General features: G+C 40.6%; 1 long non-coding RNA gene across 6 annotated transcripts in view; it reads left to right on the forward strand.

The window, feature by feature from the left end:
- The window catches only part of LOC142031896 (uncharacterized), a 51,025-nt gene that overhangs the window by 3,926 nt on the left and 22,104 nt on the right, over positions 1-24,995 (forward strand). For 5 of the 6 annotated variants that reach the window (XR_012650656.1, XR_012650658.1, XR_012650659.1 and 2 more), the window contains exons 2-5: positions 12,982-13,066; positions 15,026-16,754; positions 20,873-21,010; positions 22,272-22,499. This is a non-coding gene — a long non-coding RNA (uncharacterized LOC142031896). Of the gene's footprint in view, positions 1-12,981; positions 13,067-15,025; positions 16,755-20,872; positions 21,011-22,271; positions 22,500-22,824; positions 22,931-24,995 lie in introns of all 6 variants that reach the window. The other variant, XR_012650657.1, reaches the window with a different exon arrangement.

Genomic DNA, 24,995 nt, shown 5'->3' on the forward strand with positions numbered 1-24,995 from the left:
GTGAGAAAAGTCAGCTTCTCTCCCACACTTCTGCTGGTATCTCACACACTGAAATGCTGCTACTTCTTTCTGCCATTGGCATGTCACATGCACAATACAGCTACTTGGCATTTCATGTATATATTCACAGCCAGATGCCACATCCGATCTAACATGACCTGAAAAACGAGACTCCAGCTTCCGTTTCAGAATTTTACATTATAGAATTTTAACCTTTACTTTTATCTTGACCATTATTTCAGTTGTAAGGATGGAAGGCTACTGTGCAGTCTTTTAAGACATTTGGTTCCTGTGGTCTACTATGCACCAAATGTCTGGCCACAACTCCTCAAGCATAGGCTTTATGCCAAACTCACTGGGCTTCTTGCCCTGGTACCAGCCAGTCTAGAGCTGCCCAGCATCCCAGACCAGTCGAGCTTGAACTTCTTCCACCTGACATGGGAACAGCCAGCACTGGCCATGTTTCTCTTCACAGCCACGCACTGACAACTCGTGGACCTTATCTGAGAAACTTCTGCACTGGTCTATCCTCAATCATTTGCAGCCAGCCTGGTCCTGCCATGCAACAGAAATTCTTGTTAATGACTTAAACTTCTCTTTACCTGATACCTTAGCCTCCTTTGTAATTGTACTCACACCATACTCTGCACCACATTGAGTGTCTTAATGAAGTCCCTGTCTACTGCATTTGGTCTACCTTGATAGTTGGCAAAGGAAGCCAGTGCCGGAGTGATCTGTTTCTACTTTTGCTCCTCCCTTTTGTACTTTATCCCAGTTTCATTCCCTTCCAGGCTTTTATTTTCTTTCAGAATTTCCTCTAAAGCTTTCCTTACTGTTCATCAAATCTTTCAGATTTTTTTTGCCGCTTAATAACAAAATCATTTTGTCCATTAAATAATAAAAATTTTTTTATCTCATTGTGGAATAAATACTTGTCGGGCATTACATTTATGGTTATTTTTACAATTTGAAAACATGAGCACCAAGGAGAGCAAAATGTAGCAGTGGTGTCACTCAGTTCTCTCACACACAAACTAATTCTCCTCAGAACTGACAGCTTGTGAGTCAGCACCACACAGCTAGAATATAAAAATACCCTACAAGAAATACCTATTCCTGGTCCTGTTCCTCTGCAGGAGAAGCTGTATACAGCTACATTTCAAAGTCAGAGAGGATCCCAGAGTTATATTTATTATTATTTTTATGGTATTTAACATTGCCATTCTTGCATGTTTTTTTTCTCTCTGTACGATACTCTACACCTGTTAGTGTAGGAACTCAAATCTTTTGCCAGAGTAATGTTATTGCTGTTCTTTTGTTTGTTTGTTTGGTTTGGTTATGGTCTATCTGTTTTTTTAAAAGCAAATAATCCTGGCATGACTATATGTAAATTGCCCTGCTTAAGGACAGAATGTAACCTTTTTAACAGGAGATGACAGTGTTTTCAGTTGTTTGTTCTTTGTGGCTCTCAGCCAGTTATACATTAATAATTTTCATATATCTTCAAAGTGACTGGCTTGGTGGAAATTTCTGCATGTTTTTGTGCAAAGAAAGGTGCAATTTCTCTCTTCTTAATAGCCAGAAAGTATTCTGAAGTATTCTGGGGTTTTCTTTTTACGTTATTTCTGATGTAGCAAATTTGAAAATTTTTAATGTTCTCTTCAGCATTTCTGTAATCAGATCCACTGTCATTCTGAGATGGTCAGAAACTCCAGTCATATTTTCTTTCCAGTGCCAACAATGTCAAACCTTCCATTTCTGTAAACTGTTTTATGTGAAGAAATTACTGAATGCTTTGCAGGCAAACTAATCAACTGGGGGAACACTTCTCTTGTAGAAGTTCAAACCATGTAACTCAGCATAGAAATAACATGAAACAGTTCATTACTTGAAGTGATTTGTTATTCTTCTTACACCAATTTAAAAACAGACTCAAGTCCACCAAAATCAATGGATTTAAGTCCATTTTGATGTGTGAGAAGGAAAAAAAAATAATCAACTCTTCAAGATAGATTTTGCTCAGTTAAAAGCAAATGTTTGACTTCTAAATCGAGTAATACATGAAATTAACAGTGAGGTCATGCAGAGTGACACGCGACTTGTAAGGGCTGCAGGTATGCAGTGTCCCCGTCCCCTGTGAGTCACCTGGTGCCCGGTACTGACAAAGAAGGGAATGCACCATTAGCTCTGTAATCAGTATCAGTGTCTCAGAGGAGCTCCCTGTTCCTCAGAGCTCTACCGTTAAAACCAATTCACCTGACAACGTTTGACCTTTGCAATTTCACAGAAAAAACTTTTGAGCATTTGCCTTCTCAGGTAAAAAAATGCAGTGCTTTTTACTTCGGGGCAACTGATAGGAGCAAAATACGTCCACATGATTAAAGCAGTGCACTTTAGATTTACTGCAGAATAAATTAACCAAAGCTATACTCTTTCTTTTCAGAACATTTTTACCAAACGTTTGTTCACAGCCCTGATAAAAGTAGTAAATTGGTGCAAAAGCACATGAAGAACTATACTCGGAGAGTGGTAAAGAATGATTTGTTTGGACAAAGCCTACATCAAATTGTAAAGGCTCAGTTTGTGGTTCAAAATTTTTTCTGTTTCAAACTGTGAAAGACTTGGAGTGTGCAATAGAGTGCATTTATTGAATGTGCAAATGGCACAACCCTTGAGTGACAAGCATGCTGGAGACCAGGATGCTGCTCTGAATAGGAGTCAAAATATTGCATGGTTTTAAAAGAAGTCAAACATCACGCTGAGATGGAAGAACAACCTGTAAAATGCAGGAAGATATCCTTTCACTCTCCTCAGCCCTCCTGAATTGCCCAGCTGGAAATCCAGCACTATACTGTGAGGAAGATGAGACCCAGTTGAAGAAAATCTACAAGAGTGCCACAAGTGCATGAACACAGATTTGGAAAACCCTAGGATGAAAAAACTAGGAAAGTCCCAGAAGGAAAAACTGGAAGGGCTGGGGTGGTTTAGTCTAGGTGGAAACAGACCAGACGTGACATGATAACAGCCACGAAGTATGTAAAAGGCTGCTGCAAATTAAAACGGAGTGGTCTCGTGTTTTCTTTGTGGTGGATAGCATGAAATGAAAAGAGTTTGCATCTTTGCTCAGGCTAAACCAACTGATGGGATAAATGTGGACAAACTTGAAAGCATATAAAGCTTTATTAAACTTGAAGCAGAAGCTGTGAATAAGACCAGCTTTGCTCCAACACTACTGCTAAGGATGGCATTTTAGCACAGCAGCATTTTAGCACCATGTTAGCACAGCAGCAGCTTGTCCAGGCTGCAGGATTCCTGTGTGCTTGGGCATTTTTTGAGAAGAGATTAGGCAAAAATGATTCAGCATTAACTGCTTTGAGTTAGATCAGCTTTACTAACTGTGGAAGTCTCAGCACTGTGGGTCTTTTCTGAAGACTTTGGCCCAAACCCTCAAAAAGCACATACCCATCTGTTTAGATGCCCAAGTTGAATACTTAAGCAACGCTTAAAAAGCTGCTCAGCTGCCACCCAATTCTGTAATCACCTACAACGTCTGTGGGTGGGCACAGGCAACTTATCCCACAGTTCAGCTTGTTGTGTCATGAGAGAGGTCTCACATCTGCTTTGCTACCAGGTCCCTCCCTCATGAACAGTGAATGTATAAACCAGAGCAAATGCCCCCCCCAATTGTATTTGGACTATCACCACAGACTGGCGGAGGAGTTAAGGGTCTCAGCTGTGATGTGACAGACACTGACTGGTTCAAATCTGAGACTAGAGACATGAACAGGATCTTGGGTCTCTGGCATCCTAGGGTGAGCCCTATAATAGGTGAATTATGTAGCATCTTTCTCTGCCTAACAAATAATCAAGCCGGTACCAAAACTGGAGGCCTCTTCACGTTATTTCAGCTGGTTGAGTAAATAATACACACTGAAATAAGATTTCATAAAACCTATGAAAGATTTGAAAACACGTTTTAATGAAATTAGTTCAATTTGAGTCACCTATCCAGTCGATACAATGAGTTGAAGATTCTGCAGAGTGATTTATATTTTAAAAAAGAGATTAAAGGAGCACTGCAATATGGTTATGCTCCTTTATGCCTGTGAGAGCATGGCCTGAAGTCTGCCAGACTCCCAGTAAAAGAACTGTGGCAAACTCATTGAACTCTGGGGTGCAGGGTCAGGCTTTAACAAAAAAATCTTTGCAGTTTTCTAGAATTCATGTGGAATTAATTTAACTGCTTAATGGTTTTATATTGCCAGATGCAATTAAGAAGCTTTTTCTCATTTATTTACCTTCTTATTTAGGAGATTAAGATCCAGATAGTCTATCTTTGCAGCTGCACTTAAAAATAAATAAAATAAAAACACCATGACAGTTTTCACAGTTAGCACAGGAAAAGCAGTTGGTCGGGATCTTACTTGCTACTATGTGGTGTAAAACCACAACTAATAAGCCTCACAGATTCAGGTACATTTGTTTAGCTCTGTTTACTGAAGTGAACGTATACAGAAGTGAAATACATCCTAGATTACAAATACATATTAGAGTACAATGCAGTTGTGAGTGAACTCTGCATTGAAAGTTGGACTTGTCCTTAATACACAGTTTTTAAACCATTATTACATGCTTTAAAAAAGCAAATACAAGCAATACAACAGTAACCCAGTAAGCAATAAGCTTTTAGCAGCAGAACATTTGCTTTTTTTCCCCAGCTCTTGAAGACTTGATGCTTTTATTATTGCAGGGCCAATTTATGCTGATGACATTTTGTCATATATTGGTTTTTTACAGCCACATGAATAAGTCCTGTGTAAGTAAAGACAATAAGAAATTTGCCAGAGAAAAGCTCTTGTATTTGACGCTGAATATATCAACATAAGAAATTGGGCTGGGGCGTCTGCTTTTGCAGTTGGTTTCTATATGTAACAATTGTAGTTATGCTGTGGAACTCCCGTACTGTTCATCAAATTTTACCTTCTCTTCATCTTTTAATAGCATTTCATTTTCTGCTACAGTTACAGTATTACAGCTACATACATAAATCCTCACCAGATATTTAACTGCACATTTTCACTTTTTTGTTCTTAAGTGGTGTTGTTCAGTTGCTTACTCTGGTCATTAGCTGTGTCCTCAAATTTGCATTAGAAGCAGCTCATTCTTCCACCTGGTTAGGTAAAGAAACCTCTATATGTTATTTCTCTTGAAATAACATATAGAATTGGTCTTTGCAGGTGTTTGATACAATTCTGAAGAATTTAAATGCTCAGTAACAGAAGCTGCTGCAAGAGAAGCTGAAGCGCATCCGTAACAAAAATAAAGCAGGATAGTTGCTTAATCCATTATCAAGCATGGAAAAAAATATTTCTTAATTATAAAAACATATGTAAACATGTTCAGCGATGTTAAAAATACCCCTAGATGTCTGAGTCTCTGGAATCAGCAGAAGCCTGTCACTGAAATTTTTTAGGAAATTTTGTCTTAATTTTTATTCACCCACCCAATTTATTGAATTTTGGTAACAATTTCTGACTCAGCTTGGTTCTCAGCAATTTTCAGTAGCCGCAAGCCCTCCCTTGTAATCTGTTAATAGTACATCAGTGATGGGTGCTTCTGCCTTCACCTCTTCTGTCTGAACTCAGGAGAGCAAAGATTATTGCCTGCCCTAAGAGACTTTGCTGTTCTGTGCTGTCCATGGCAGATCTGTCAACTGCAGAGAAATGATCCTCAGACAACTGGATAAACCAGATATTGACACTGACAAGAGCATGTGACTGGAGTTAAAGGACAGAGATTCAAAGACTGTAGGACTGGGGCCTTAAAGATTTATGCACAGGATTACCCTGTGTGCTGTAAATCGCTGGCTTCACAGGGGATACCTGCAAAGTTAAAGGTGTACTTAATTCTTTGTGGAACCAGGCCTTGATAATCCTGTAAGCACATGCTAATAGGGTTTCACCAGATTTACTGTCTTTTCATTCCCTCCTTCAGAAAATAAATACAGAAAATAATTACTTAACTTGCTAATTATATGATAAAAAAAAGGAAAAAAGGTTTTATGTAGACTGAAGAATGTTAAGATGAGCTCCAACATCCTGCCATGCCAGATCTGATACCCTCTATAGTTTATGTCACCATATCCTGATGGAGATTAAAACAGATTAAAAAACCACCTGATTCTCATTGTCGCCAGTGCTACGCACAGTTTTCTAAAATAAGTACTAAAAAATAATTGAGAGTCTAAATACCCTCTCACGTTTTAAGCTTATACCCCAAGAATTAAATCCACCTTCTCACAAAGCACCAAAAATAACGACAGTTCCATCTAAACTGCATGTTGGAAGTGCAGAAGGTTCTCCTGGTCTGATGCTCCTTCTCTTTACAGGGTGGAAGGACACCTTTAATCCTTACAGCTGCTGAATGTCACTTAATAATTTTATTTCACCATATACTAAGTTACTTTTCTGTATTTACATGAAAAAGGTTTATTGTTTTAATCTGCAGCTTTACATTAAGCATGTTACGATTGCAAAGTATGTAAAACTTTTGCAGTACAGCTTGTCAAGACAATATTGAAAACTTCGCTTTGGTCAGTTTTCAGTGAATCTTACATATTTTTAAAATGTATTTCTAAGGATGAGTAACTGTGAAAGAGGAGCTAAAAGAAGGTCATTTATTTAGACACCAGATACAAGGAAAAAAAGTCTTCCGAGGGGTAAGCATCTAGTGTAATATTTACACAAACTCCACTCAGATTTACTAACGCCATTTTTGCAGTGGTTCTCTGAAGAATCAAGAATCATAACCAAATGTTATTAGCAGAAATCTTCAAGAAAAGTGGATGTCAAGTATTTGCCAAAATAAAATTTTAAAATACACACATGCCAGTGTTACCACTAGAAATGCTTCACAGCCAGGTAGGCCAGCACAACAAACACTTTTCTACATTTATGTCAATCAGCTGTTCTTCAGCAAAGCACAGACGCTCCTTTAAGCACACTCATAACTGCTTGAAGGAATCAGACGTCTAATCAGAAAAAAGCAAACGTTCTGGTAACAGTAACACGTGACACAACTTGCCTACTACAGTGACACAGCGCAGCTTGAAGTTCAAGTATGTGTAACTTTCTATGCCCCTAAAAGTCTTCAAACAACTATTCAGAGCAATAGCAGGGTATCACCCACCTCTAAGCAAAATGGTAGCAACTTGCTCGTTGGGAGTGATATTTTTTAACATCCCTATCATGATTTCTTCCAAGCATTCACATGCACTTGAAAGTTGATGTCTTACTATACTATCTGTTTGACAACTACGTCATCCATGGCTAAGTCATTCTCATTGTATTAGATTAGCTGCAACTAAACAGTTATTTTCATCCTAATTAACAAAAGACTGGCTAATAAAACCAGAATTAATTTTTGTTTAATGTACCGCTCTTTCCATACTCTCCTTTTAGCCTCTTTGCATCTTCTCCTTTAAGCTGTTTCTTCCTTTTCTCAGACTTTGCAGCTTGCTCCTTCCTGTCTTGATTTTCCTGCATTCCGACAGAACAACAAATAGAAAAAAATAAATAGGAAGAGTTACTGAAGGAAAAGCTGGTTAATAAACTCTCAATTTGCAATGAGTAGCTATTCTGAATATGCCCTATGCACACTTAAAACTCTCAGCTGCTGGGGTTTGAGGGTAAATAGCAGAACAGAGCTCCCTGGTCAATCCCTTTGGACTTTTCCATATAATGATGTCACCAGCAAACTATTTCATTAGCTTTAACTGCCACGTTGGACTATGGACTGAAATGCATTCTTCTTAATTAGTCCCTTTGTCCACAAAACAGAACATTAGTTTAACTTAATTAGCATTCTAGAGTTTTATCCCATAGCAACCTTGATTTTATATTGTTTGTATTCAGGGATTTCTACCAGAAATTTCAGGAACTCTCCAACTGTGTTAAACAGCAATTCACACTTTCTCTTTAGGCACCCATTAAATTTGCCAGCTGTATTTCTGCACTAGTGTTCAGTGGCAGAGTCCAAGCTGGATGTCTGTTGGTACCAGTCGTACAACTGCCAGGATGGCATAAATCCTGCTGGGATTTACGCAGGCAGGCAGGCAGGACTCTGGTTTCTGCAGAGCTGCTGGTACCGGGATGATATGATTAATGGAGGAAGAGGAAGAAATTGAACAATTGCTCCTAGTAAAGGAAGACCTTTACTCAATGGAAGAGTATTTCTGGGTTTTGATAAGTGGCACAATGACAGGAGAGGGTAGTTCTCAACAACTGGGATAACTGTAGCAGAACATCAAGATAACAAAAGCCATTTTCTTAAAAGCTTATGCAGTCCTTGTTCCAGACTTGCAATCATCATCAGAACGTAGCTATCACCACCTGGAAGCTTGCTTGCTTTTGATTGCAGCCAGTCAGTAGCTAATCTACATGTTGTAGGCAGATCAGTAGTTACTGGGCCTGCTGTCATAGAGATTTGTGATAAGAGAAGGGCGCTGCTGTGTCATATTACAAAATTTAATAATGTCCAGGAAGATGTTGATGATTTGGTGCAGATAGGATTCTTGATGAGACACGTCTGCTCTCCTTTGCAGAGAGTTTGGCAGCAGAAAAGACATTTTCCCATTATAGTGATAGATTTGGTTGATTGCTATGGATAGGCTGAAGAAGTCCCAGGAAGCAAGCACAGGTTTCTTAGAGCCTTTATGGAAAGTAAAAGCATAGGATCCTTTGGTCCAAAGAAATTTCCAGCCAAATAAAGAAAACTTGAGAACATTAATAGAGTTAGTCTCTCTGAAATATAGGACCATTATAGGCTCAAGGTTATGGGGACCTTCACTGAATATCTAGAAAAGGAGAGAAAAGTGGTGTACTGTTGACAAAGAAAGAAAAGGAGGGTGCTTCTGAAAGAACAAGGTACAGGCAGCGAAGTCTTATGGAGAGGCTAAAAGCCTTTCATCACTCTATGCCTCCTACATGCTTGCCTGATAAATTCCTGCTGTGTTTTAGCATAATGTCTTTGAGATATTATCGCTGTTGAGAGACTTGCAGATCTGTGGGCCGTGGGAGAATGTCTCTGTGTAACATGCCACAAGAAGTAAAGGAGGTGAATTCAGGGATACATTGTCTTGCTACTTGAGCAGCACACACAGAGTACCGAGAACAAACCAAAACACATTAGGAATAAATTTATGGATTGAGCAAGCCTGAACTAAATTGTTCAGAGAAATTAAAACAAAAAATATACATATCGATTTGATATAAACACACTGTTAACAGAGTTTCTTCAACACAAGAAAGCCAGACAAGGCAAAGTGGTAGCAAGGCAGAGCAATGAATATTTACAATCCCTTCTCCATCTCCTGGATTACTGAACGCAGCTGTATGGATGAGGTTAAATGATAGAGGGGTGTCACTTTAGATTTGCACTTTGTGAGACGTTAGATACTTGCTTGATCTTTGAATTAAAAGATGCTCCATGACAACTGTTTATCCCCACACTATCTAAAGTACATCCTGTTCCAACACCACATGCACCCTACTGAGGAGCAGCTGCTCCAGCTCGGTTATCCTAGGGGAGCACTCGGAGGAACTATCCCTGTGCAGAGCTGTCTGTATAACCTCTGTCATCAACCAAGTACTTCCTAGAGCAGATTTTGTTTAACATTTTTGTTCCTTTTCCTGAGATTAGACAGCCTCTTTGTTGGGAGCTCCCCTCTTGGAACAGCTGCAAGTGCTAAGAGAAATCAAATGTTTCTCCCAATCCCCTATAGTCACACAGTGTTTCTTTTCCCCGCAACTTTACAACTCAGTTCTCCGTGTATCTCCAATTGTTTTTTTTATCTTTGAGCTGGGAAGCTATTTTCTCCCTGTCTCCTTCCTCCTGCCATCTGCTTCTTTTATTTTTTGAGAATTGGTAAAACAGTCATCAACCCTGGGTGACAAACCTTCTCCTTTTCACTGTGTCAGTTTTGGAGATCATTTGGGTGTTTGTAAAGCTTCCCCCCCACCTCTTCAAGTAGATGGAGAGGAAGAATGCAGATTCTTATTATAGTAATTTGATTCGAGTAGCTCAGTTTTTGTTACCTGAAGGCTATGAGTTGAGAAAGAACCCTCAGGGAATGAAGGAAGATTTTGTTTAAACAAAGAAGTAGCAAACTCAAAATCTTTCTAGATAAGCTTAGGAGCCATAAAGGATCACTATTTATCAAAATTATTTATCTTCTTATTTGATGTGAGATTGGAAAGATAGCACTAACGATTTTGGTAGTGCTAAGAGACCTGCTTTACAGAGAAGGCTCATCTCAAAGTAAAAGTTACACCTTAGCCTTAAAGCTTCCATCAAATGGCACTTGAAAGGGATGATGTGGCTGATTCTAGTGTAAAAATCAAAATCCCGGAACAAAAAGATGCTTTAAAAATTAAAACCTTCAACTTTTCAGCATGTTGCTGTTTCAAGCACAAACAGTATCTTTACTACAGTGATAGGGAGAGAAAGCAAGGCAAGAGGGGAGAGGAGATTCCATTGCAAGTCTGCAATGGAGGTAACAGAGATGCGTACAATATGGGTAACAGCTGTGGTACCTCTGAGGTGAGGTCCTGCTGAGAAATGGAACCAAAAATAGGATGAAAGGGAGTTTACATGTTGGGTAGATAAAAAGAAGCTCCTTTCTAGTTGCCCCAACCTGGCTGTGAACAAGCAGCACCCCAAAAAGTAGTTTAAAACTTCTGCAGCTGTACTAGGATACTACATAACCTTTATTGGGACTGTTTCTCAAAAGAACTGCAGTTGCTGCATTTACCCCTCACAGCAATTTTCTCATATAGCTCTCCACAGATGTTGAGCCACTATGTTCTCGACCCTCTTAATTCTTTCCTTCCTGCCTAGAGTTTTAGGAACTCTAAGGATCAAGTGTTTTGCCATAGGATCTGTGGTTTGTAGGGTTTATTTTCCAGACTGTCTGTGGCGCTGTCGCATCGTTTTGGAGCCTGGGTAGCTGTATTGCTTGCAAAATTGAAGCCCAGTGCCTCACAGGAGAAGCAGATAGTGGGAATATTACAGGATATATTTTTCATCTTTCATCTTCTAACACTTCCTCAGAAGCTCCTTTGTTTTCGTCTGAAACTATGATGTGCCCTAAAGCACTCCTTCAGCCTCTCTTGCCTTGACATTGCCCAGCATAGTTGTCTGTATTCTTGCAATACTTCTTGTCATGTGGATGGTCCCCTTTGTAGAAGGCAAATCCAGTCTGGGGCTCTCCTGGAGTCAGCACAGGAGTGGGGGATTATTGCTGTTCAAATATATAAAAGTGAAGCCACTCTCACCTGGCATTAAGAAAACCCTGGAGGAAGTACATTAGTTCAGGTGTGAAGTATGTAGTAGGGGATGTGAAATGGAGGTTTACTGGAGGCTTACTGATTGGAAGGTGCTGTACACAACTTTCGTGGTGAAATTGCTATTTTCTTACTCCTTATTGCAATGAGTGAAGTCTTATAAATTGATAAAATGCCAAATATGATCTCTTGGCAGATTTGTAGTTTTGTAGGGGACACAAAACATACTGTTTTGAACTAACTAGTACAATGAAATACCTACATGTAAACATATCTCCCAATTAGTCTTTGCCTATTGGAAAATTTACCTTTGGTCTATTGGCAAAGCCTATAAAGCATGTCACATTGCTCATTCTTTCAAACATCACTAAGCTCCTATTGCATTGAGGCCTGATTAGTAATTTTACAGGGGGAACAACAACTTGGAGGGTTCTTAGTTCTCCATAGGAAAAAAAACCAAAACAAACCCACATTTTATATTTGCCCACATGCTCATTTCTTGCTGCAGGTTGCAAGCAAATAAACAGTTACTTTCATTTACTTCTGCAGCCAAGGTTTAGGTAGCCCAGCTTGGAGTAGAAGAAAAAAAAGGAATTCTTGCTTGCTTAAAAAAAAAAAAACCAAAACAGTTCTCAGTCTATTTCTAAACAGTCACACATGCAAACCACCTGTAAGGCCTTGAGGAAGAGCTCTCTGAAGGTTGTCATTGTGCTAAATAAATCTTCCAAAGACAATTTTTTTCGGTCTTCACAAAGATAATCAGCAAGTTCTTCCTTTTTCTTTTCAATGGTGGCAAACTCCTTCTGCAGGTCCTTTGAAGCATCGAGACTGCCCTGAGACACAGGTTGCAACACAATTTATGCATGGTAACAACTAGCATATTCTGAGCTGCCTAGAACACTCAAGCCAGTTAACACAGAGCAGTCAGTTTTTAAAAAACTGACAGTTAAGATTTGTTCACAGTGTGTGGTATTTTCTTCTTAATTGAACCATCTGCATTTCCCTGGTTTCATTTGGCCCAAAGCAGCTCATTGTATGTTGCCACTTTCACTATACAACCACATGGAAATTTGGCACAACCTGCCATGACTGATGGAGGGAGATACAGCACCAGGATTTCTGCCTTTTAGCTTTAGTTAAGTGACCCTGTTTTGAGAACAGGAAAAGCTAGGATGTTTGGAAATATGCAAATTGGAAATGTGAAAAAAAAAAAAAAAAGCAGCACATTGCAAATCTGTTCACTTTTTCTCCCCAAAGAGCACTGAGACAAAACACATTTCTGTACACATTTATAGTTGCATCCTACATTTCATTTTTAGGGCCTCCCTTTCTTTTGCCCACAAGCAAAGCTGACTGGTCCTCAGCTGTTTCCTTATCACAATACCACATTACAGAAGTGGAGGAACATCTTGGATGCTCCTTCCACCAGGGCGCAGTGGGAGTGCAGTCCTGACCCTTTCCCATAGAGCTCTCTGTCCATTTGCAACCTGAATTACAGTGCCTTTGAGGAGAGATTTAAAGTGTTTAGGAAGAAGGATGGGAAATGTGTCACACCCACATTACCTACTTGAAGAGATTTTGCATGCTGTGTTTTTAAATCGTCTGTTGACAAAAATAAACGCTTCTCTATTTCCAACAGTTTCTTCAAGTTGGCACTTGCCTCAGCCCGCATAACATCAAAGTGGATTCTGAAAGGCCCACAAAAGGAACAGTACATTGAAGGCGTGAGTGTTTTGTTTTCATTAGGTTAAAAGATTATTATAAACAGTATCATCTCTGCAAATGAATGTAGAATTAATTGTCTAACCCAGACCCTGCTTTTGCAGGCAGTTCTCTATATAAATCCTTTTCTACGTGCTCAAACCCTCATCTAAGAAAGAATCTGTGCTTTTGCCCTCACTACCTCCCTGGGTAGATTGTGGAAGAACCTCACTGTTCTAGTATTCAAAAAACTCCTCCAAAATTTCCAGCCTATTTTTATTCATAGGCAACACACGCTCATCTCTCTTGTGCCAATACTGTCCTTACTTAGCTGGTTCTTTTCCCTCCTTACCTTTTCTCCCTAATCTATTTGTAGTCCAAAATTATATCTCTCATCAGAGTTCATTTAGCTCACGTGGAGACCCAAACACGTTACACTGCCGAAACAACATCTTCTATGGTTCTGACCTACTCTTTGTGCCAGGCAAGAAGTACTGAATCAGCAAAACCTGGCGTGGTGTTTCACAGTGTATCCAGATGTGAGCAGCATTAGAAGAGTCCTTTGCAGGATTTGCATTGTAAACAGTTCTCCACAGGTTGATTAGCAAATCAATTCTGTAAGTTTGAAAGTTTGACTAAACTAAAGGGCAATTACTTTATAAAAAAGAGCACATTTATATCATTGACCAGCAAGAGTTAGTTTCAGGTAACAAAAGGATTTCTATTATGACGTAACCTAAAAAGAAATTAATGTTTCAAAACAACATCCAACTTAAATTCTGCACAGATATAACTCGCAAAAGCCATAATATTTTCTGTGGCATTACTGAATAAAAAATATTTTCTTTTAATTATTTAGCAGCTATTTAAATGTCAATCCATCTCCAGATTTAAAAGTTACCCCTGCTTGTAGCTACAAGGAAACGTAAACCACTGCAACATTCCTCTTAATTCATAACAGGATTAAAAAATGTTAATGCTGGTGCTATAAATGTGGATTCAGATTAGTGTAATTTAACATATCTCCATGTGATTCTTCTCAGCTAAACAGAAAGTGCTGGTGTTAGACTCATGAGGCTTTCAGGCACATGTGGGAAGTCTGCAGAAACAGTTTGGTTTTTTTTTCTACCCACATATGTTAGAAACTTGTGCTGATACTCAACTCAGGGACTCCTGAGGTCCCTTGATTGCCAGTAAATCACCCCAATCATTCCCTCCTTACACCAGTTCTGCACATGTACCTCCTGATGGGCTTGTACATGAATATCACAGAAATTTCAGGGAAGATATGTTTCTATTGCAATAGAATAGAAGAGTTCTATTGGAATAGAAAGTAGTAGCGGTGGAAGAAGAATCCAGTCCTTCAAAACGAAGGAGTTCGCTATTTACACAGTTTTACTGGATCATCCGAAAGAAAAATCACACTGAGCTCCACATAAAAAGTCTTAACCAGGTTGATTTATAAATCTTAACAATGTTTGGTGTTAGAAGGGAACCTCTCTCTCCCATGGCAGAGAAGTCCTGTGACTTTATTACACCACCATAAAATGACTCAGCTCCTTGTTGGCTTTAAAGAGGTTGGCAATTCATACATGACAAAAACAAACAATAATGTCTTACCCTGCTGCCTTGGAAACAAAGTCAAGATCCCTGGGAAGCTGCAGCAGATCTGTGTGGGTTTTTTCGACCTCCTAAAATTGAAGAGAAAAATGGTTACCTTGCACAGTCAGTCAAAGAGTATGAAAGTTTTTGAGCTGGACAACATCAGGACTGAAAAATTAACACTTCAGTTTTCATTCTTATAAGCGTAGGGGCAAATTTAGTCTCGTTCATTCTTTGTCTCATGTTGGTATCCATAGGGAGTTAAAAAGAAAGCAAAAGGCTCTTTCAACTGCTCAGGCTTACATCCCACGTGCTGCCACAGTGCACAAGCTGACCTGAGATTTTGTCTTCATACCACTAAAATTAATTTCATTTGACAGATGCATTTGGGAGACGTGTCAACACAAGAGAGCAGTTGGAGAAGAAGAGAAAGAAAACAGCAAGCAGATATGTTAAACAAACTTGAGAAAGGAAACCTAGTGTTAAATCTTTAAACATTACTGCACATGGATTTGATCCTGTCTGCACAGAGAGCAGTGGAAAAGTTTTCATCGTATTTCAGGCACAGAGGCTCACTCTCCAGACACCTACAGTGGGGTGCTACTGAGGTCAAAGCCCCTTAGTTTCTGGGGAATGAATATTTGAGAATAATGCATGCAGAAATAATTTCACAGTTTTGTTGTACCTCCAAAATATGGTGAAGCAGAGTAATGTGGTTTTGGTTTGCTTTTGTTTCTGTTAGTCTGAGCAAGGCACTAATTTTAAAACCTCCAGCATCTCCAGTGTGACGCCCCTAGAAGATACAGAAAAAAGTTCCTTCCAAGCTTCCAAGTCTTGCCTTTGTATTTTCTGTTATCTTTAGAAACAGAGCAATTAAAGAAATCAGTTTACTTACATAGTTCAGAAAGTTTCCAACTTTAAGAATCAATTGGCAGAAAACTGGCAGTCGGTGACTGGTAAGAAGTGCTGAAGAATGAAAAGAGAGAGATTTTCAATAAACTAAAATAAGTGATCTGAAATAGGATTTTCCTTAGGTTTGACAGTGGGGGGTAACAAAATTCTCATCCAAGATTATGTCAAGCCATTGTTACGGATTTGGAAATATACCAGTACAGAAATAAATCAGCTGAATGGAAGTGGAATGAGTAAGTTTCTGTTATGGTCTCTTCTCTACAAATAGGTGGAAAACTAGTTTTGCCATCAAGTTGGGAGTATAGATGTGTCATCCCTGCAGCCACTTATGAAGGAGAACCACATATGAGAAAGTGTATAAACTAGTGAAAGTCTATAGCCCCCATTGCCAGCACATAATTATTCTAGGTTAAGAAAAGCAAAGGGCTTTTTGCCTTGTTATCATCGTTAGTGGGAGTGATAACCAGAAGCTGTGCATTTTAGCAGAAGAATCTGGGGTAAGAATAAAGTTTTTGGCAGAACTAGAACAGAAATGCTGACCCACGCAACGGGATGGAGGGTGGACGGGTGGGACTGCAGAGCTGTTGATTGCAACACAGTAAAGAGTAATGATAGCACTGACATCAGACAGCCAGGTATAGCCAAGTTTTATGTGCAAACATAAACAAAAGTTTTGCAGTTTAACTCTTCAATAGGAGTTCAATGACTCTCTAAAACTATTGAACTAACTAATTCGTAGAATCCAAGATCAACTTCAAGAAAGAGCTAAAACTAAAACCAAGGCTAATTTCTTGTGAAGGGGGTTGCTGAAACACTGGTGAACATCATCTGGGACATCTGTTTTGGAAGCCAAACCAGATTCTGGTATGTCACTGTGGCCTGCTCCACCACAGAGCTAAGTTGGACTGCAACCAGCGTGCACTAGATGAAAAACGGGAACTGATTCATTGTTGTGGACAAAAATCTCCACTGCACACAAAAATTTAACCTGTATTCAAACAGAATCTGGCATTGACATAAAGAAAATTTTCTTCTTCTCTGCAGAACCACTGACAGGAGAGAGGTTTGTGTTATTCATGTCAACAGATGCTCCACTTCAGAGCAGGACAGCACAAAACGTAGTTCTGCAGAACGAATTCTGGAAGCAGGAATCTACAGAATCGGTTTGACATTTGCTACATATTCAGCAATTAAAAGGTTAATTTTGATTAGATTATGGCATATGTTACCACTGATGCTATTCAAGTAGAAGAGAGGCTTCCTGTGACTGAGCCTGGGCATAGACACAGCACTGATGTACTTACTTTCACAGGCTGTCCTGATAGCTCGTGCTTTTGGCCACAGACACTCCAGCAGAATTGTTGTTTCCTCACAAATCAGCATACATTCAATCCGCAACTGGTAGCTAAAAGAAGTCAGTGGAAAAAAACCCCAACAAATACCACAAAAACAATCCCCGCAGGCCTGATTAATTGACTTGTGTTCAGCAAGAGAATCACCCATTTTAGGCAAAGTGCAGTACCAGCATTGTTACATGCTCTTTAATGCTCTGACATGAGAACTGGATTATAAATAAATCAAACACTTAGATATTTCCAAAGATGCCCTAGAAACAATTATCATCTCCTCTTTCAGAAAGAAAAGTTGCACTGACATCTGGCAGTGACTTCCTTGCATGAGGCCATAATTTTTTATAATTCCTGGGCAACACTAGCCAGGACTTTTGTTCTTCCTTTCAACTTCCCAAACAGAAATTAGAAATATTTTTGCATTGATGTCCTTTAATGATATTTATGCCTCACCATGGATTAATGTTGTGGAAGAGCCATGAAAACATTTTCTGAAGTACTTTTAAAGCTAGCTATAAGTTTGAGAAAATGAAAAGGCATATTTTCACCATGACATTTTCAGAAAAGTGTTTCTGTTTGTGGCATGGCAACTGATCAGATTTATGGAGAGTTGTTGCTATGAATTACAACATATCACCATATTTTTATGAACAGCATAAAGACTTCTCTGCATGCACCGCATCTGACTTCGTAAAAATGAGGGAGGTGGTGAAAGCACAGGCACTGCTGTGATTCATTCACAGTTTTGTGGGCACTCTTGGGTAGACTGGAATCTCTAAACCAGGGGTGGAGTGAATCAGCAGCCTGGTAGCAGGATTCAGTCTGCAACTTCATGCCACACAGATAGTAGCTGTACAACAGTCAAGAGTTTTCTCATACCAAGGTTAATTTAACTGCAGTTTGCCAAAGGTGTCTGAAAGCCTCTTCAGCCTTTGGGAAGGAAAAGTTTCTCAAACCAGCTCTACAAATAGTAGTCAGATGATTTATCCTGAAGACTGAATATGAGGAACATTGCTCTAGCATAGGAAACAGAGACCTTAATTCTTATGGACAAATTTTACAAGAACCACACTAGTGGGTTGAAGACAAGAAAAATTTTGCTTACCTAGGAACTTTGAAGAGATGGAGATAAAACTGATCTGCATTTGCTAGTTCTGATTTTTCTTCTTTGAAAGATTTCAGGCTATTTATCTAACAGGGAATAAAACAGTAAAATAACCACACAGATATTGCGGATGCCCATTGCTTCTTACAGGTATGAAACGGGCTTTTCTGAACTTGCTGGGAGCACAGGCAATGGGACTGAGGCAGATGAACAATAAATTCCATATATGAACTGGTTTGTAAGGGCAAATGCGTAGGTTTTGTTTTGACTGGAAGGTCATCTGCATTTGTATAACGTCTTGTAGGATGAATCCCTGATCCATAGGCAAGGATTCAGCAAGCTATAGTGCATAGAAGTCCTGCAACCCCTTCAAAAAGATGGGTCCTTTCCCTTTGTCCTCATTGCAACCTGCTCTGAAAGGCTCTTTATTCACCTAAGTCCACAAATGCTAATGTACTTCATCCATCTAATTAAAAAAACGGGAACAGAGAGCAACACTTAGTCTACACCTGTGCTGAGTCTCCCAGTGTGCTGTTGCCTAATCTCTGTGTGAAGAGGCCAGACCGTGGCTGGGGCAGACTCCCCACCACTCTACCTTGGAGTTCATTGACTGAGGTGGTGCAGGAGGATACGGGATCCAGTCATAACTTCTTGCTTTAGCAGTGCAAGTGTTTCAAGCTGAGCACAAACCACACTGAACTCCATCAGAATAACACACTTAATACCTCATGGTCTTCAGGCAGCAGTTTAAGTAGCTGCTTCAGTATCTCAGCATCCAGCTTGGATCTATCCCCTTTCTGAATCATGTCAACAATCTCTTCATTGGAGCTGTAGGAAAGAGAGAAGTGCTGTGGAGCAATGGCACAGGGAGGAGTGACATGACAAACAGAAGAGCCCCCAACCTCTCAGCTAGCACTACAGGAGTAAATGAAGTAACTTACTGTGCTTGCCTCCCATTACATTTTGGATCTTAGTCCTCAGAAGTACAGTGGAGATACGAAAAAGCAAAGCATTTTTTTTTTAAGCCTAAAGCAATATTCCTCATAATTTAGATGTGCTTTCTGGGCTTTGTTCATCTTTACACAACAAACCATGAAGGCCCTCCTTTTTCCTAGTGACACTGGACAGCCAGAGAAGAGATTTACTTTTGGATTCCTCCACTGCTTGCAGCAAAGCCAGGGCTAAAACCAAGGGCTCTCCTCCTGCTGAGAAGTATTTATAAAGATCCCAGAAGGTTTTGCCCCAAATCCTTGCCTGAAACTTTGGCAGACAACATGTCTTTGAAACAAGTCCAGACTGCTCTGGTTTGGGCTCTGGAGAGCTCGGCTCCCTGCAGCCGCCGGTGCTAATAGAGGCAGCACCCGGCTGCAGAGCAGCCTCATCCCTCACGAGTGCAAGCAAGGCTCAGCTCTTTGATCCCACGGTCACTAGCTGCTCTCAGGAGAGCTTCGCCACTGCCCAGGGAATCATGCAGAGAGAGGAAACAGCAACTGGATTAGGCTATGCACAGCTCTTCCCCACTGAAAAGCAGTTTGCAATGGAAAAAGTATAAAATATTCTTAAAAAAAAAAATCCCTCTGACTGATTCTGATTTATTCTTAACACAAGGGAACTTCTAGGCTGAGTTTCTTTTTGAAGCCCTTGTAACATGGGCCATTGCACAAAAGGCAGGGAGACAGCAGAACATCCATCTTCATCCTGCAATAGTTTCAGGAAATCTAAGAGTAAAGATATTTTGCCAAAAACTAATAGAGGTCCCTTTCATTTGTTTTTTTCCCCTCCCTGTGAAGACTGTGACTTGGTAAATTTCCTGTTGTTTAATTATAGAAACTGTTTCCTATTTATAGAAAAACTGCAAATAAAATCTATATACAATTTTGGATCTGAACCCTTGGAGATGTGTCTTTAAAATCAATTAAGTAACTTGAGACTTCCAGTCAGGAATCTTCACTGATGGTTGCTGCCAGCTGTTGATATTTATGTCAATAATACCAAACAAAAATATGTTTCCACATGATTTGGCTGTTATTTATGAATATTGTCTCTTTAGGAATTAGTGGTCCATTTTAGGTTTAATACCAATGTGAGACATGATATTAATTGTCTGGAAACAGACTGCCACATCTCATTAGTTTAAAAAAAAAAAAAAAGTTGACTCCTTTCTAAAGACAGATACTAGTTGTAAAGTATTTCTGCTACATTTATTTCATTTAATGTCTGAATAAACACATAGACACATCAAATAAGTAATTCAGACAGTACTCTCCAAATCTTACCACTTAAATTGCTTCAGAACTATACTCAGAAGAAAGCTTTTCTTTGGATCTATGAATGTGATCTGTGAAAAGAAAAAAAAAGCAGTCAGCTAGAAATAAATTTACCTTGATTTTAATGGAAATTTTAGAGCTTTTGTTTGTTTGTTGGGTGAGATTCATTCTTCTCTGGTAATAACATTATCAACAATCTTCATTGATCAAACTTAGAGCAATTACAGTGGTACAGGTCATTAGTTCTATTTTAAAAAGAGAGAGGCAAAGGCATAGAGAAGGGAATTGATTTGTCTAGAATATTCCAATTTATAAGAATTAATACTGAAATGCCCATGTCTTCCCCTCTCAGATGAAGACCTCTCCCTCAGCAGTTACTTCAACATGTTTAATTCTACACTTCTCCCGTGCTTTTTTTAGGTAATCTTAGGCAATGGTTATAAAAACATTTCAAACTTTCTTATTATAAATGATTGACAACAATAAAGAGTGAATAAGCTTTTCTCTTCCAAGAATTTTGCCAGGCTCTACAAAAAGCAAGCAGTCCAAGTACCTCTTTTGCTTTCTTTATTTTTGGCCCCATTTTCTCCTTAGGTGCTGTTGGCGGGACAGAGAAAAGTAGCTCCAAGCTTGTGTAGTCAGGCTCTACAAGCTCCCTGCTGCTGTTTGGCATCATGGCCCACATGGAGCGACTTTCTGGAAGAGAAAAACACTTCAAGATGGACCACAAAGGTAGAGGAGCACTTTCATGGCAGTGTGATTTGTGGAAGGGAAAACACTTTAGAGGATGAATGAAATATGACGCTCATTAGTCCTGGACAAATGTTAATTATTTAAGAGTGGCAGCTCCCACAGACAGCATCCTGAAGGTCTGAAGGCTAATCAAATCTGGAAAACTACCTCCACATTTGATTCACTGAACTGAAGGCAGCAGATGAAGTTAATGGGCTGCTCCAAATTCTTTTGGCTATTGCTGACCGGCTACACATTGCAGAATTGTGGTACCCAAACAGGGGATGTTGCATCCAATTAGGTAATCATCTCTCTTTGCAAGAGATAGGGACTCCCAAGCCCAGCATTATTAACAGAATCATCAGGAGCCATCTGAATAACACACGGCACTTCGAAACATGAACTTGTCTACAACACTGGAATTTTTAATGAAGGATCTCACCTTTTTCTTTAGGAGAGGTTGCAACAGTGGCACTGAAGACATTGTGGATGAATTTGAAATTTGTATCTCTGCCCAGGAAAGCAGACTGTGGCTCAAACTGTTTTTTTACATGCTTGTTTATGTATCATATCATAGCAGCAAGTTCTTACCCCCTGCTGTCCACTTTTCTTGGTGATAAGCACAATGGAGAACAACTACAAGATCTGTGTTGTGTGAACTGAGTATTAAAAGCTGCAGCAAAAATGGAAATGTATTCATAGCCTCCTCGCTGAAGGTTGAACAGGACTTGCAAACCGCTTTGGCAGGCCACATGTTAACCATAGACCTTAGTGTTATTTTGTGTGAGGGGAAAAAAACCCCCACACAAATCACGTGGCTGTGGTCACTATGAAATGAAGCTGGACACTACACCCTACCCTGAGGGTACATGTTCCCCAGCCGTATTGGCAAGAGTTTTCAGCCTCAGATCTTGGCTGATACATCTTCTGGCTGCGCAATTGAAAAAAAAAAAAAAAAAGTAAAAGTTTCAGCTGAGAAGACACTTACTGGTGATGTGTCAGGAGTTCATTAGGAAGAACCACAGAGCATGACCGTTCAACGGATCTTTCCACTCAACACACAGAGCATTTTGCAAACCTTAATTAATGCAGACTCACAACATCACTTCACAAGTAACGAATAGAGACTAAGAGATTAAGAGAAGATAATTTTAGCAGCCACAGAGCCTCAGTTCAGTGCTTTTCCCAAACTACTATTTCCTCCATTTATTGGCGAAGGCCTGGCTTTCCATATTTATTTGTGATTACTAATTTTTTGTAGGATGAGAGCGGACAATGGGACCACCCGTGTGACCTGACTTACTGAGTCAAGGCCTAGCCCCCCGACATTAGCATTTTTGTCTGGATGTGAAGTAAACGAACCGATTACCCCGGTGTCACGAACACGCACGTACGTCTTGCTACGTCGGAGGGGAGCTTCTGCCAGTGGAACACCTTCATCTTCAAAGTCGGCATCTTCTTAGGGTGGGGCTGCCCCCCGTATCCGCAGGTAAGATGGCTGCACTCGGGATTCCTGCACGGCTGGGGAGGTGGGAGTGACGGGGCATTTACTCCAGGCACGGGAAGGGGTGGAGGAGGCACCTTACACCCAGAGGGTAGCGGCGCAGGGGTTGGCAGTAGTGGTGGCAGAGGCGGCATGGCAGACTGTCCTTGGGAGGGTGAGGAAACACCTCGCTGGGAAGGTGACGTGTTCCCTGGAGATTGCTGCGCCTTCCCCGAAAGGCCAGTTGTTGGAGAAAGGCTCGGGTCTGCACCGGGGCTCTCCTCTTCCAATTCCATACTAACTTGAATGCATTTGTTCACCTTTTGAACAGATATTCTGGACACTGTTTTGTGGTGATTTGGGCACTGCATGCTTGATAGCATGTTCTCTGTGGCTTGCCCCGGTCCCATTTTCCTGCTCTACAAGACAACGAGGAGGTGCATGGATTAGCAAAATTCCTCACAACTGCTGGCTACTGCTAACTCCCAGAAAAGGAAAAATAACAGCGACTTTCTCTCGTGGTTTAAGCCCAGCTGGCAACAAAGCACCACGAAGCTGCTCACTCATTCCTTCCCCCCCCCCCGCCGCCCCGGTGGGATGAGGAGGAGAAAATACACTGAAAGCCTCGTGGGTCAAGACAAGGACAGGGAGGGATCACTCACCACTTATGGTCAGGGGCAAAAGACACTCAACTTGGGGAAAAAACAAAATCAATTTAATTTACTACCAATCAAATCAAAACAAGGATAATGAGAAGTAAAACCAAATCTTAAAACACCTTCCCCTACCCCTCCCTCCTTCCCAGCTAAACTCCACTCACAGTTTTCTCTACCTTCTCTCCCCCTCAGCGGCACAGGGGGACAGGGAATGGGGGTCAGTTCGTCAGACATTGTCTCTGCTGCTCCTTCCTCCTCAGGGGCAGGACTCCTCACACTCTTCCCTGCTCCGGCGTGGGGTGCCTCCCACGGGAGACAGTTCTCCATGAACTGCTCCAGCGTGGGTCCCTTTCCACGGGCTGCAGTCCTTCAGGCACAGACTGCTCCAGTGCAGGCTTTCCCATGGAGTCACGGCCATCTTGGGGGGCATCCCCTCCTCCGGCGCACCACCTCCCCTCCTCCTTCACTGACCTCAGTATCTGCACAGGGGTTTCTCTCACATTCCACTCTCCTCCCACTGCAGCAGGTTCCCCATCTTAAATCTGTTCTCCCAGAGGCACTACCACCCTTGCTGATGGGATTGGCCTTGGCCAGAGGTAGGTTCAACTCAGAGCCGGGGAAGCTTCTAGCAGCTTCTCATAGGAGCCACCCCTGCAGCCCCTCTGCTGCTACAAAACCCTGCCACACAAACCCAAACCAGTTTCCCATTAAGGTAAATGGCAGAAATATTTCTATCCATCTGCTTTACAAGTGACATTTCATGGTGGTTTAAGCTGAGTGAGTCAGGAGCAAAGCAGTACTGCTGGCCATAAGGCTCCTTTTTGACTTCCCTTGATCCTTCTACCTTCTTGTTGTGACAGAGAAAGGAAAAGCAAATGCTATCAGCATAATAGATCTCTACCTGGTTGCTTTTTTCCCCTTGTTGCTCAGCCATTCAGTAGGATTTTTCTTTTGATGGGGTAAATGGATGCCTCCTACAGAAGTTGCTACAGGTGCTCTGCGGAGGGGACTTCTCAAACAGCAGGGACACAGACACTTGTTCCTAAGAAACCATGTTACCACAACTTACCTTGAGTGCAGAAGGGTGGGGATTTTGAGAGAAACTCTCAAAATAGCCTAATAAATTGAACAAGCTACAGCTGAGGAGAACTCAGGCTGAGCTGCTTAGGCACCTGTGACCACACAGGGAAATGACTGATAAGCATTAAAATGAGTAAGAAGGTCTTATTTTGCCCTCCAACCAAATTTTCACCTGGGACAAATCTTTACATTTGTCCCGAGACTATACAGTTTCTCCCAGAGCCTCTTGCAAAAGGCTATGTGGAAGTGCCCATCTTGTATGTATGCCCAATTTTAAACTTGGAAGTGGACCTACATAAGTTAGTAGCACGCTTGCTGGCTCAGGACTTGGTTTTGTTTGCTTGACTGAGAAAACCTTTCTTTTGCAAACACTTACATCTCCTGTGGGTGAACAGTGTCCTGGGACACTTAATCTCGGTAGCTGTAGTTGCTTTGTGATTTCTCTCTTTAGCTAACTTCTATAGCAATGGTCATCGACAACTGTAGGAACATCACATGCTAAAATGGGGAGCAACAAGCAAACTATCACCCTCCAGAAATGATACAGTAGGTGCAGCCTTTTTAGGGACTGTGTGTAGAGAGAAACAAAGACCCCCCTCATCCTAGCCCTTATACAAGTCTTTAACAAAACATGCATTAGTAGCATCAGCAGCTTTAATGGAGTTAACTGGCTGGGTACTTTCATTTTTATTTTTAGTGCAGGATCAGTGACTTATTTGGTATATACACCATGTTTATGTTCCCAAAGGACTAGATTAATACTTAT

The sequence above is a fragment of the Buteo buteo genome, chromosome 6, assembly GCF_964188355.1.
Source record: "Buteo buteo chromosome 6, bButBut1.hap1.1, whole genome shotgun sequence".
Taxonomy (NCBI): Eukaryota; Metazoa; Chordata; class Aves; order Accipitriformes; family Accipitridae; genus Buteo; species Buteo buteo.